We start from the raw sequence: 13,189 nt of genomic DNA, 5'->3' as shown, positions 1-13,189 counted from the left end.
GAAATAAGTGTCCTGGTTGACTGACTGCTGTCACAAGGAGAGGGTCATAAATTGTCAGCAGGCCCCCCTGGCCAGAAGATGATGTAACATCCCTAAGACCTCTGTATACATTTGTATGAAGCACCTGACTTTGATAAAAGTCAGGACTGCTGACCCTGCGTGACTTTTGCATAACATATCAGTGTATAAAAGTAGACCATGGAAAATAAAGAATTGGGATCAGTTCCTCGAAAGACTGGTCTCCCCATGTCTCTCTCTCTCTCAAACTCTGGCTGAGTCTCCATCTGGAGCGTGGAGCCCGCCATGCTTACTAATTATGCCTGGGCTTCTACGATCCGACTGGGGAGGCCTCAGTGTCTCCTCTCCTTCGGGAGAATGGAAGGACATCTGCGGCCTATGTAAGTGCTGCAAGCTTCTTGTCTTGAAGTTTTATTGGTTTCCCGCATTAACCAAGCTACTCAGCCTCTTTTCTCCACTGAATTTTCCTGCTGAGCTATCCTCATTCTATTACTCTTTACATCTCTAATTAATATCTAATTAAAGCCAGTGTATTCGCCGAAGCCGTCTCCCCTTCGAATACCCTGGATCAGCCGGGGCTGGACCTCGGCAGGCAGACACTTTTACCATCTGAGTCACCAGGGAAGCCTCTTTTGCATGTTGAGTACATAGTAAGTGATGGGAAAGGGTGAAGGCAAAAAGAGAAGAGTTGGGTAGAGGATGAGATGCTTAGATAGCATCACTGACTCAATGGACATGCATCTGAGCAAATTCTGAGAGATAGTGAAGGAGAGGAAAGCCTGGCATGTTGCAGTTCATGGGGTCCCAAAGAGTTGAACACGACTTGGTGCCTGAACAATAACAAAAACAAGTACTCAAAAAATATTTTGCCGAGTTAAAATGCATCTTAGTCTGCTCCTAGACAGTGCTGTTGTAAAGAAATAATGAGTATTTTCATTGACCACTTTTTCCTCTTATCATGCCAGCTATTTAACATGATTTGATTTGATCCATTTTCAAAGTAATTCAAGCACTGAATGTTAAAGTACTGGTAATAAAAATTCAGTTAGTTCTGGTCAGTATGAAAATCCAAGTAATCACTGATATTTGCCTCCTTTTTCTGTGAGTGGCTGGAGTGCTGTCATACAAAGAATTAAATGTTGAGGAGGCTGACAGCATTTATAAGATTTGAAGCTATGGCTTTGTAATTGAAAGGATGAGCTCTTATTATCATTGCTGTGACTCCAAGGAACTTCTGGCTCACAAGAAACATATGTCTGAAACTGTATCATTTTAGTTAACACTGATCTTTGTATCTTCTTGTACTGTCATCACATACCCTCCTTTCAAAAGTAAATTATCTTTTGAATGTCTATTTTATTACCCATCCCCTCAAGGTACTAAGCAATTTCTCTTAGAAGTCAGAAAACTGGAAGGCAGACCATTTTAAAGATAGTTTATGACATGGCATCATATTTTTAAACGGCCCTGAAAGCCTCATCTCCAAGAAATCAAGGCAGTCATATTTGACTTTATGGTTACCCTAGGCAGAGTTCTTTGATGGAATAAAAAGTTTTTTTTTTTTTTTAATTGACATCTGCTGTTTCAATGACACAATATGGATATTTTAGACTTGTATTCAAAACAGAAATTGAGTTTCAGTACATTGAAAATAAGGGCCAGAAACACTAATGACCACATTGATGACTTCAAATAATCTCTAATTATACTTCTAGAATAATAACACTGGAGATATTTGCCATGATAGAAAAATATTGTGCTACCACTAGGTATGATGGCATTGACCTTAACTTAAATGACTACTTTAAAAAGCTAGTGATAGATCAAAGACTGTGGAAGGGTTTGACTTTACAAGACAGTTGGAAAGATAATTCCTCACACACATTTATAATGGATGCTTCTTTATCTAGTTTTAAATTCTGAAAAAGTGACTGTATCCTATTCATACTTTATCTCCAGAATCAAGACAGATCCTGATAATAAGACTTAGTGTTTGCTTAACTGACATATATATATATATATATATTTTTTTTTTTTTTGAATGTTAAAATACTAGTTGGTAAAATTCCTCTGATAAGGAAAAAAAAAAAAAAAAACTGGTTCTGTTGAATATTATTATTTTTTTTTTCTTAACTTCTGTTTGTAATGTGTTGTGTTGAACAGTTTTAACTCAACTGATATACAATATTTTACATGACTATGATAAATATGTGTTCATTTTTACTAATGGGTCTTTCCTCCCCATAAAATACAGAGCTACAGAGCTTCATGTTAACTCATGAAAATTGCATTCGAAGGATTAGGCCAGCAAAAATGCTTGTGACTAAATTGAAATTCAATCAGATTTATTTTATCTATAATTTGAAAGAGAGATCCAGAGAATGAGACATCAGTTCAGTGCAGTTTGGTCGCTCAGTCATGTCCGACTCTTTGCGACTCCCTGAATCGCAGCACGCCAGGCCTGTCTATCACCAACTCCCGGAGTTCACTCAAACTCACATCCATCGAGTCAGTGATGCCATCCAGCCATCTCATCCTCTGTCATCCCCTTCTCCTCCTGCCCCCAATCCCTCCCAGCATCAGAGTCTTTTCCAATGAGTCAGTTTTCACGTGAGGTGGCTAAAGTACTGGAGTTACAGCTTTAGCATCATTCCTTCCAAAGAATACCCAGGGCTGATCTTCTTTAGAATGGACTGGTTGGATTTCCTTGCTGTCCAAGGACTCTCCAGAGTCTTCTCCAACACCACAGTTCAAAAGCATCAATTCTTCGGCACTCAGCTTTCGTCACAATCCAACTCTCACATCCATACATGACCACTGGAAAAACCATAGCCTCGACTAGACGGACCTTTGTTGGCAAAGTAATGTCTCTGCTTTTCAATATGCTATCTAGGTTGGTCATAACTTTCCTTCTAAGGAGTAAGCATCTTTTAATTTCATGGCTGCAGTCACCATCTGCAGTGATTTTGGAGCCCCCAAAAATAAAGTCTGACACTGTTTCCACTGCTTCCCCATCTATTTCCCATGAAGTGATGAGACCAAATGCCATGATCTTCATTTTCTGACTGAGCTAAAGCCAACTTTTTCACTCTCCTCTTTCACTTTCATCAAGAGGCTTTTTAGTTCCTCTTCACTTTCTGCTATAAGGATGGCATCATCTGCATATCTGAGGTGATTGATATTTCTCCCGGCAATCTTGATTCCAGCTTGTGCTTCTTCCAGCCCAGCGTTTCTCATGATGTACTCTGCATAGAAGTTAAATAAGCAGGGTGATGATATACAGCCTTAACATACTCCTTTTCTTATTTGGAACCAGTCTGTTTTTCCATGTCCATTTCTACCTGTTGCCTCCTGACCTGCATATAGGTTTCTCAAGAGGGAGGTCAGGTAGTCTGGTATTCCCATCTCATTCAGAATTTTCCACAGTTTCTTGTGATGCACACAGTCAAAGGCTTTGGCATAGTCGATAAAGCAGAAATATATGTTTTTCTGGAACTCTCTTGCTTTTTCCATGATCCAGCAGATGTTGGAAATTTGATATCTGGATCTTCTGCCTTTTCTAAAACCAGCTTGGACATCTGGAAGTTCACAGTTCACGTATTGCTGAAGCCTGGCTTGGAGAATTTTGAGCATTTCTTTACTACTGTGTGAGATGAGTGCAATTTAAATAATTGCAATTAAAAAACAATGATAGGCACATAGAAAATGGACTGAAAAGGAAAGAAAGATAAGAAAAGAAATAAAGAATGAAAAGAAAGAACGAAAACTCTGGGTACTAAAGTAAATTCCATCACAAATGGCATGACAAGATAAACCTGGATTCTCAAACCACTTAATATTCTTAACAAACTTTGAAGAAGCTCACAGCATCTTCAAATTTTTGAAAAAACTTTCCAGTCTCTGGGGCACTCAATTTAGTTACTATTTCTGACCTCATGTGAGATTTGATTGATTGGTTTCTCCAATTTCTTGTGTGGGCAGGAAATTAATAAAAATTCCTGCTCAATTCATCCCAGTGTTTATTGCAGCACTATTTATAATAGCCAAGACAAGGAAGAGACCTAGATATCCAACAACAAATGGAGGGATAAAGAAGATGTGTATATGTCTATATCTACACACATACATATATAATGAGATATTACTTAGCCATATAAGAGCATGAATTTGAGTCAGTGTGTAATGAGGTGGATGAACCTAGAGGCTGTTATGTACAGAGTGAAGTAAGTCAGAAAGAGAAAAAACAATCAATGTATATTAACCTATATATGGAATCTAGAAAAATTGTAATGATGAACCTATTTGCAGGGAAAGAATGAGACAAAGACATAGAGAACAAACTTGTGGACACAGTGGGGGATGGGTAGAGTGGGACAGATGGATAAAGTAGCATCAACATATATGCACAACCATGTGGAAAATGATAGCTTGTGAGAAGTTGCTATATGACACAGAGAGCCTGGTTCTGCGCTGTGTGATGACTTAAAGGGGTGTGATGTCGGGAGGGGAGGGAGCTTCCATTGGAGGGGATATGTATATGATTATGGCTGATTTTTTAATGAAAAAAATATATATACTATAATTTTCTTGAAGAGATCTCTAGTCTTTCCCATTCTATTGTTTTCCTCTATTTCTTTGCACTGATCACTTAGGATGGCTTTCTTATCTCTCCTTGTCGTTCTTTGGAGCTCTGCATTTAGATAGGTATATTGTTAGTTTTCACCTTTGCCTTTCACCTATCTTTTTTTCTCAGCTATTTGTAAGACGTCCTCAGACAAGATTTTGCCTTTTTTCATTTCTTTTTCATGGATATGAGTTTGATCATCACATCCTGTACAATGTTATGAACCTCCAACAAGAGTTCTATCAAATCTAATCCCTTGAATATATTTGTCACGTCTACCGTATAATTGTAGGGATTTTATTTAGCTCATATCTGAACGGCCTTTTAGTTTTTCCTATGTTTTTTTTTTTTTTTTTTTCAATTTAAGTCTGAATTTGGCAATGAGAAGTTCATGATCTGAGCCACAGTCACCTCCTGGTCTTGTTTTTGCTGACTGTATAGAGCTTCTCCATCTTCGGCTGCAAAGAATATAATCAATCTGAGTTCGGTATTGACCACCTGGTGATGTGCATGTAGAGTTGTTTCTTGTGTTGTGGAAAAGGATGTTTTCTATGACCACTGTGTTCTCCTAGTAAAACTCTGTTATCCTTTACCTGCTTCATTTTGTTCTCCAAGGTCAAACTTGCCTGTTAATCTGGGAATCTCTTGATTTCCTACTTTTTCATTCCCATTCCCTATGATGAAAAGGACATCTTTTTTGGGGAATTAGTTATAAAAGGTCTTGTAAGTTTAAATAGAACCACTCAACTTCAGCTTCTTCAGCATTAATGGTTGGGGTATATACTTGGATTACTGTGATATTGAAAGGTTTGCCTTAGAAAAGGAGTTCATTGTGTTGTTTTTGAAAAATCGCACCCAAGTACTGCATTTTGGATTCTTGTTGACTATAAGGATTACCTCATTTCTTCTAAGGGATTCTTGCCCACATTAGTAGGCAGAATTAGATTCACCCATTCCAGTCATTTTTGTTCAGTTCAGTTCAATTCAGTCGCTCAGTCGTGTCTGACTCTTTGTGACCCCATGAATCACAGCACACCAGGCCTCCCTGTCCATCACCAACTCCCGGAGTTCACTCAAACTCACTTCCATTGAGTCGGTGATGCCATCCAGCCATCTTATCCTCTGTCGTCCCCTTTTCCTCCTGCCCCCAATCCCTCCCAGCATCAGTGTTTTCCAATGAGTCAACTCTTTGCATGTCGATGTTCACTCTTGCCATCTCCTGTTTGACCACTTCCAATTTACCTTGATTTATGGACCTAATATTCCAAGTTCCTATGCAAAATTGTTCTTTACAGAATAAGATTTTACTTTCATCACTAGGCACATCCAAACTAGGATGTTTCCAAACAGTTTCCACTTTGGCTCAACCTATTCATTTCCTCTGGAGTTATTTTTAAGTTCCATCCTCTTTCTGACAGTAAAGCACAAAAAAAAAAAAAAAAAATGAACTTAACAGAAACAGAAGTTATTAAGAAGAAGTGGCAAGAATACACAGAATAAATATGTAAAAAAGATCTTAATGACCCAGATAACTACAAGGGTATGATCATCTACCTAGAGTCAGACATTCTGGACTCCAAAGTCAAGTGGACCTTATGAAGCATCAATACACACAAAAATAATGGAGGTGATGGAATTCGAGGTAAACTATTTCAAATCCTAAAAGATGATGCTGTGAAAGTGCTGCCCTCAACATGAAGCAAATTTGGAAAACTCAGCAGTAGCCTCAAGCCTGGAAAAGTTAAGTTTTCATTTCAGTCCCAAAGAAAGGCAATGCCAAAAAATGTTCAAACTACTGCACAATTGCTCTCATTTCACAGGCTCACAAGGTAATGCTAAAAATTATCCAACCTAGGTTTCAACAGTACTTGAACTGAGAACTTCTGGATGTTCAAGTTGGATTTATAAAAGGCAGAGTAATCAGAGATCAAATTGCCAGCTTCTGTTAGATCATAGAAAAAGTAAGAGAATTCCAGAATAACATCTACTTCTGCTTCATTGACAATGCTAAAGGCTTTGACTGTGTGGATCACAACAAACTGAAAATTCTTGAAAATATGGAAATATACAACCACCTGGCCTGCCTCCTGAGAAATCTGAATGCTGGTCAAAAAGCAACAGTGGAACCAGACATGGAACAATGGAATGGTTTTAAGTTGGGAAAGGAGTATATCGAGATTACATATTGTCACCCTGCTTATTTAACTTCTATGCAGGGTACATCATGTGAAATGATTGGATGGATGAAGAACAAGCTGGAATCAAGTTTGCAGCGAGATATATCAATAACCTCAGATTTGCAGATGATGCCACCCTTTTGACAGAAAGTGAAGAGGAACTAAAGAGCCTCTTGATGAAATTTAAAGAGGAGAGTGAAAAAGCTGGCTTAAAACTCTACATTCAAAAAACAAAGATCATGACATCCAGTCCCATCACTTCATGGCAAATAGATGGAGAAACAATGAAAACAGTGATAGACTTTATTTTCTTGGACCCCAAAATCACTGCAGACTTTGACTGCAACCGTGAAATTAAAAGACACTTGATCCTTGGAAGAAAAGCTATGACAAACATACACAGCATATTAAGAAACAGAGACATTATTTGCCCACAAAGGTCTATAGAGTCAAAGATATGGTTTTTCCAGTAGTCATGAATGGATGTGAGAATTGGACCATAAAGAAGGGTGAGTACTGGAGAATAGATGCTTTTGAACTGTGGTGTTGGAGAAGACTCTTGAAATTCCCTTGGACTGCAAGGAGATCAAGCCATCCAATCCTAAAGGAAATCAGTCCTGAATATTCATTGGAAAGACTGATGCTGAAGCTCCAATATTTTGGTCTCCTGATGCAAAGAGGTGACTCACTGGAAAAGACTCTGATGCCTGGAAAGATTGAAGGCAGGAGGAGAAGTCGATGACAGAGAATGAGATCGTTGGATGCCATCACCGACTCCATGGACATGAATTTGAGCAAGTTCTGGGAGATGGTGAAGAACAGGGAAGCCTGGCATGCTACAGTCCTTGGCGTCACAGAGCTGGACAGGACTGAGCGACTAAGCAACAATATATACACTGCATTTTGAAAAATCCATTTATCAGTTAATAGCATTTGAGTTTTTTGCTACATTTTAGCTTTTATGAATAATGCTGCTGTGAACATTCATGTAAAAGTTTTTGTGTTTCCATTTATATTGGGATTGAGATAGCTCCATTTAAACCCTTGAGTTATTGTCAGACTGTTTACTACAGTGACTGCACTATTCTTATTACCAGAATATGAGATTTCTAATTTCTCTGTATAGTTATCAATATTTGACATTACTTGCTTTTGTGTAAATAGCCATCTTATAATAGTACCTCTTATGAGTTTTATTTCTCTTTCCCTAATGGCTAATGTTGTTGAGCATCTTTTCATATGATTATTGGTTGTTTTTTTGCTTTTTTCCTTTGAAGAAATTTCCGTGATGTTGGAGAAGATTTTTCTGTTTTGGCTGTTCATTGTGGCCTTATTATTGAGTTGTAAGTGTTCTTATGTATTCTAGATGTGTTTTTTATGTATACATATTATATATGTATATATAATGTGTGTTATATATATTTTATATATTATAAAATGTGTATTCTAGATATATTCTAGCCATGGCTTTAATTTTATGTTGAAGAAGCCCAACTTATATATTTTTCATTTGTTGCCTGTGCTTTTTGTGTTACAGTGAAGAAACCATTTTCTTGCCCAAGGTCACAAATATTTATGTTTTTTCTGAATTTTCTATTTTTAGCTGTTATATTTTGGATTTTATCCACTTTGAAACACAAGTCCAACTTCATTCTTTTGCATGTAGATAACCAATTAGAACAAAATTTGTTGAATAAAAGTTTTTATTCATATGAGTTGTTTAGAACCCTTGTCAAAAATCAATTAAGAGGTTTATTTTGGAACCCTCAAATCTATTCCATTCATCTATACATCTATTGTTTGACCTGTGTCTCATGTCTTGATACATATTACTTATGGGTAGCTTTGTACTAAGTTTTGAAATAAAGAAATATGAATGCTATAGCATTGTTCTTTTTCATTATTATTTTGTCAATTCTAAATCCTTTGAATTTCTGCAGAAATTATAAGATCCTCTTTATAAATCTACAAAATAGGAACCTGGGATTTTGACAGTTATTTCACTGAATCTGGGTACTATTGTCATATTGATACTGAATAAGTCATCCAATCCATGATCATGAAGTGTGTTTCTATTTATATATTAGACTTTCATTAATTTTTCAACAATGTTTTATTTTTGAGTATTATTTTTTGAATTCTTTAATTTATCACTGAATATTTCATTATTTTTGCTACTATTGTACATTGAGTGGTTTCTGTAATATTAGATTGTTCCCTGATAGTGTGGAAAAACAGAAAATTTTGTATATATCAATCTTACATGCTATAACCTTGCTGAAATTGTTTACTAGTTCTAATGGTATTATAGTGGATCTTTGTAGGTTTTATATGCAAGATCATAACCTTTGGAAAACTAGATAGCTTTACTTCTTCTGTTTCAATCTGAATGCCATTTATTTATCTTTCTTGCTCTATTGTCTTTATTAGAATGTTCAATATAAAATCGAATAGACGTGATGAGAGAAAATATACTTTTTTTTCCCCTGATTTTAGGGGAAAGCATAATGTTTTTTCACCAGTCAACATCATGTTAGTTTTATATGTTATGGGATCTGATGTGCTAACTTTTGTTAAGCCATTTTGCTTCTACTTTTAGAGGATCTACATTTTTTTCTGCAGTTTTCATTTCCTATGATATCTTCATTTGCTTTTGAATCAGGGTACTACTGGGCTTGGAAAAATAATTGGGAGATGTTTCTTTCTCTTTTATTTATTTATTTATTTTTTGGAAGAGTTAGTGAAGAAAAATGAAGAGTTTGATTCCTTAAATGTTTGGTAGAAACATTAGTGAAGCAATCTGAGCTTGAGCTTTGGCTTTCTTTGTGGGTAGTTTGTTTGTTTTCCTAATTACTAATTCAATAATTTATATGTTATCAATCTGTGATTTCTGCTTCTTTATGAGTCATTAGAGATTATAAATCCGAATGTCCTGCCCTTCCCAAGAAGATACTATATCCCTCCATATGAAACTGGCATTAGAACTGTGTTCTTGCCTACTCCTAACTATAAACAATTTCTGTTACATTAAGCTGGGAATGGGCAAGCGCGGGTAGAAGGTCATGGTGCAAGTTCCGTACAGTTCTTACATAATTATCTGAGTTAATGAAAATGTTTAGTTTTTTGGTATATTGTGCAAAAAGTTAAGGTATCTTCACTATATGCAATTTTTGAGTGACTGAAATAGTTTTCGGAGGTAAAAAAGAATCAGTTTAGTTCAGTTGCTCAGTCATGTCCGACTCTTTGCAACCCCATGAATAGCAGCATGCCAGGCCTCCCTGTCCATCACCATCTCCCAGAGTTAACTCAAACTCATGTCCATTGAGTCGGTGATGCTATCCAGCGATCTCATACTCTGTCGTCCCCTTTTCCTCCAGCAACCAATCCCTCCCAGCATCAGAGTATTTTACAGTGAGTCAACTCTTTGCATGAGGTGGCCAAAGTACTGGAGTTTCAGCTTTAGCATCATTCCTTCCAAAGAACACCCAGGGCTGATCTTCTTTAGAATGGACTGGTTGGATCTCCTTGCAGTCCAAGGGACTCTCAAGAGTCTTCTCCAACACCACAGTTCAAAAGCATCAATTCTTCGGCACTCAGCCTTCTTCACAGTCCAACTCTCACATTCATACATGATCACTGGAAAAACCATAGCCTTGACTAGACGGATCTTTGTTGGCAAAGTAATGTCTCTGCTTTTGAATATGCTATCTAGGTTGGTCACAACTTTCCTTCCAAGCAGTAAGCGCCTTTTAATTTCATGGCTGAAATCACCATCTGCTATGATTTTGGAGCCCCCAAAAATAGAGTCTGACACTGTTTCCACTGTTTCCCCATCTATTTCCCATGAAGTGGTGGGACCAGATGCCATGATCTTCATTTTCTGAATGTTGAGCTTTAAGCCAACTTTTTCACTCTCCTCTTTCACTTTCATCAAGAGGCTCTTTAGTTACTCTTCACTTTCTGCCATAAGGGTGGTGTCCTCTGCATATCTGAGGTTATTCATATTTCTCCCGGCAATCTTGATTCCAGCTTGTGCTTCTTCTAGCCCAGGGTTTCTCATGATGTACTCTGCATATAAGTTAAATAAGGAGGGTGACAATATACAGCCTTGACGTACTCCTTTTCTTATTTGGAACCAGTCTGTTGTTCCATGTCCAGTTCTAACTGTTGCTTCCTGACCTGCATACAGATTTATCAGGAGGCAGATCAGGTGGTCTGGTATTCCCATCTCTTTCAGCATTTTGCACAGTTGATTGTGATCCACACAGTCAAAGGCTTTGGCATGGTCAATAAAGCAGAAATAAATGTTTTTCTGGAACTCTCTTGCTTTTTCCATGATCCAGCAGATATTGGCAATTTGATCTCTGGTTTCTCTGCCTTTTCTAAAACCAGCCTGAACATCTGGAAGTTCACAGCTCACGTATTGCTGAAGCCTGGCTTGGAGAATTTTGAGCATTACTTTACTAGTGTGTGAGATGAGTGCAATTGTGTGGTAGTTTGAGCATTCTTTGGCATTGCCTTTCTTTGGGATTGGAATGAAAACTGACCTTTTCCAGTCCTGTGGCCACTGCTGAGTTTTCCAAATTTGCTGGCATATTGAGTGCAGCACTTTCACAACATCATCTTTCAGGATTTGAAAGAGCTCAACTGGAATTCCATCACCTCCACTAGCTTTGTTCATAGTGATGCTTTCTAAGGCCCACTTGACTTCACATTCCAGGATGTCTGGCTCTAGGTCAGTGATTACACCATCGTGATTATCTGGGTCGTGAAGATCTCTTTTGTACAGTTCTTCTGTGTATTCTTGCCACCTCTTCTTATATCTTCTGCTTCTGTTAGGTCCATACCATTTCTGTCCTTTATCGAGCCCATCTTTGCATGAAATGTTCCCTTGGTACCTCTAATTTTCTTGAAGAGATTTCTAGTCTTTCCCATTCTGTTGTTTTCCTCTATTTCTTTGCATTGATCGCTGAGGAAGACTTTATCTCTTCTTGCTATTCTTTGGAACTCTGCATTCAGATGCTTGTATCTTTCCTTTTCTCATTTGCTTTTCACTTCTCTTCTTTCCACAGCTATTTGTAAGGCCTCCCCAGACAGCCATTTTGCTTTTTTGCATTTCTTTTCCATGGGGATGGTCTTGATCCCTGTCTCCTGTACAATGTCATGAACCTCCATACATTGTTCATCAGGCACTCTATCTGTCATATCTAGTCCCTTAAATCTATTTCTCACTTCCACTGTATAATCATAAGGGATTTGATTTAGGTCATACCTGGGTGATCCAGTGGTTTTCCCTACTTTCTTCAATTTAAGTCTGAATTTGGCAATAAGGAGTTCATGATCTGAGCCACAGTCAGCTCCTGGTCTTGTTTTTGCTGACTGTATAGAGCTTCTCCATCTTTGGCTGCAAAGAATATAATCAGTCTGATTTCAGTGTTGACCATCTGGTGATGTCCATGTGTAGAGTCTTGTCTTGTGTTGTTGGAAGAGGGTGTTTGCTATGACCAGGGCATTTTCTTGGCAAAGCTCTATTAGTCTTTGCCCTGCTTCATTCTGTATTCCAAGGCCAAATTTGCGTGTTACTCCAGGTGTTTCTTGACTTCCTACTTTTGCATTCCAGTCCCCTATAATGAAAAGGACATCTTTATGGGTGTTAGTTCTAAAAGGTCTTGTAGGTCTTCATAGAACCATTTAAGCAGCTTCTTCAGTGATTAAGTACATACATAAATACATACTCTATCCTTACATAGCATGCACATATACACTCAAAATGAGCTATTTTCTTTCACTTAATTACTTTTATATTTTTGAATTCAGGAAATAAGCATATATTACCTGTATAGATGTTATTAACCCTATATAAACAAATTAATATTAACTATAAAATTACTTAATAATTGAGTGCTTATCATGTGTAACTATTGCACTAAACATTTTATAATCAATATTCAATGAATCATCTTAAAATCTATTCTCTATATAACTGTGTGGTTCATCTATATGAATTATGTATTCCTAGAATGTAACTAAAGCCAGGATAACACTTACCCTTCTGAAAGACAATATTTTTTACAGTTTTTAATTTGAAACTGAGGGTCATGACTGATCAATATGTATATCTAATGCTCAAAATTATCAAGAACTCAAGCATTAAGCTTCATTTTAACCCAAAAATAAGAGTAACTTTTTTATAATTTCTAATGAGTATTCAAAGCAAGCTTTTTTTTTTTTTTTTTTCATATTAGGCCACTGCTAGTAATTAGTGAATGTTTACACGTGTCACAAATCTGTCCTTGTTGTCATTTATCACATTAGATAGTCATTCTGACTTGGAATAGCATGGTTTCAGAGTCTTGCAAGTCATATCTTA

The sequence above is a fragment of the Bos indicus genome, chromosome 15 (genome assembly GCF_029378745.1).
Source record: "Bos indicus isolate NIAB-ARS_2022 breed Sahiwal x Tharparkar chromosome 15, NIAB-ARS_B.indTharparkar_mat_pri_1.0, whole genome shotgun sequence".
In the NCBI taxonomy this organism is placed as follows: Eukaryota; Metazoa; Chordata; class Mammalia; order Artiodactyla; family Bovidae; genus Bos; species Bos indicus.
The sequence above is the reverse complement of the archived record's forward strand: the minus strand, read 5'-3'. Positions refer to the sequence as shown.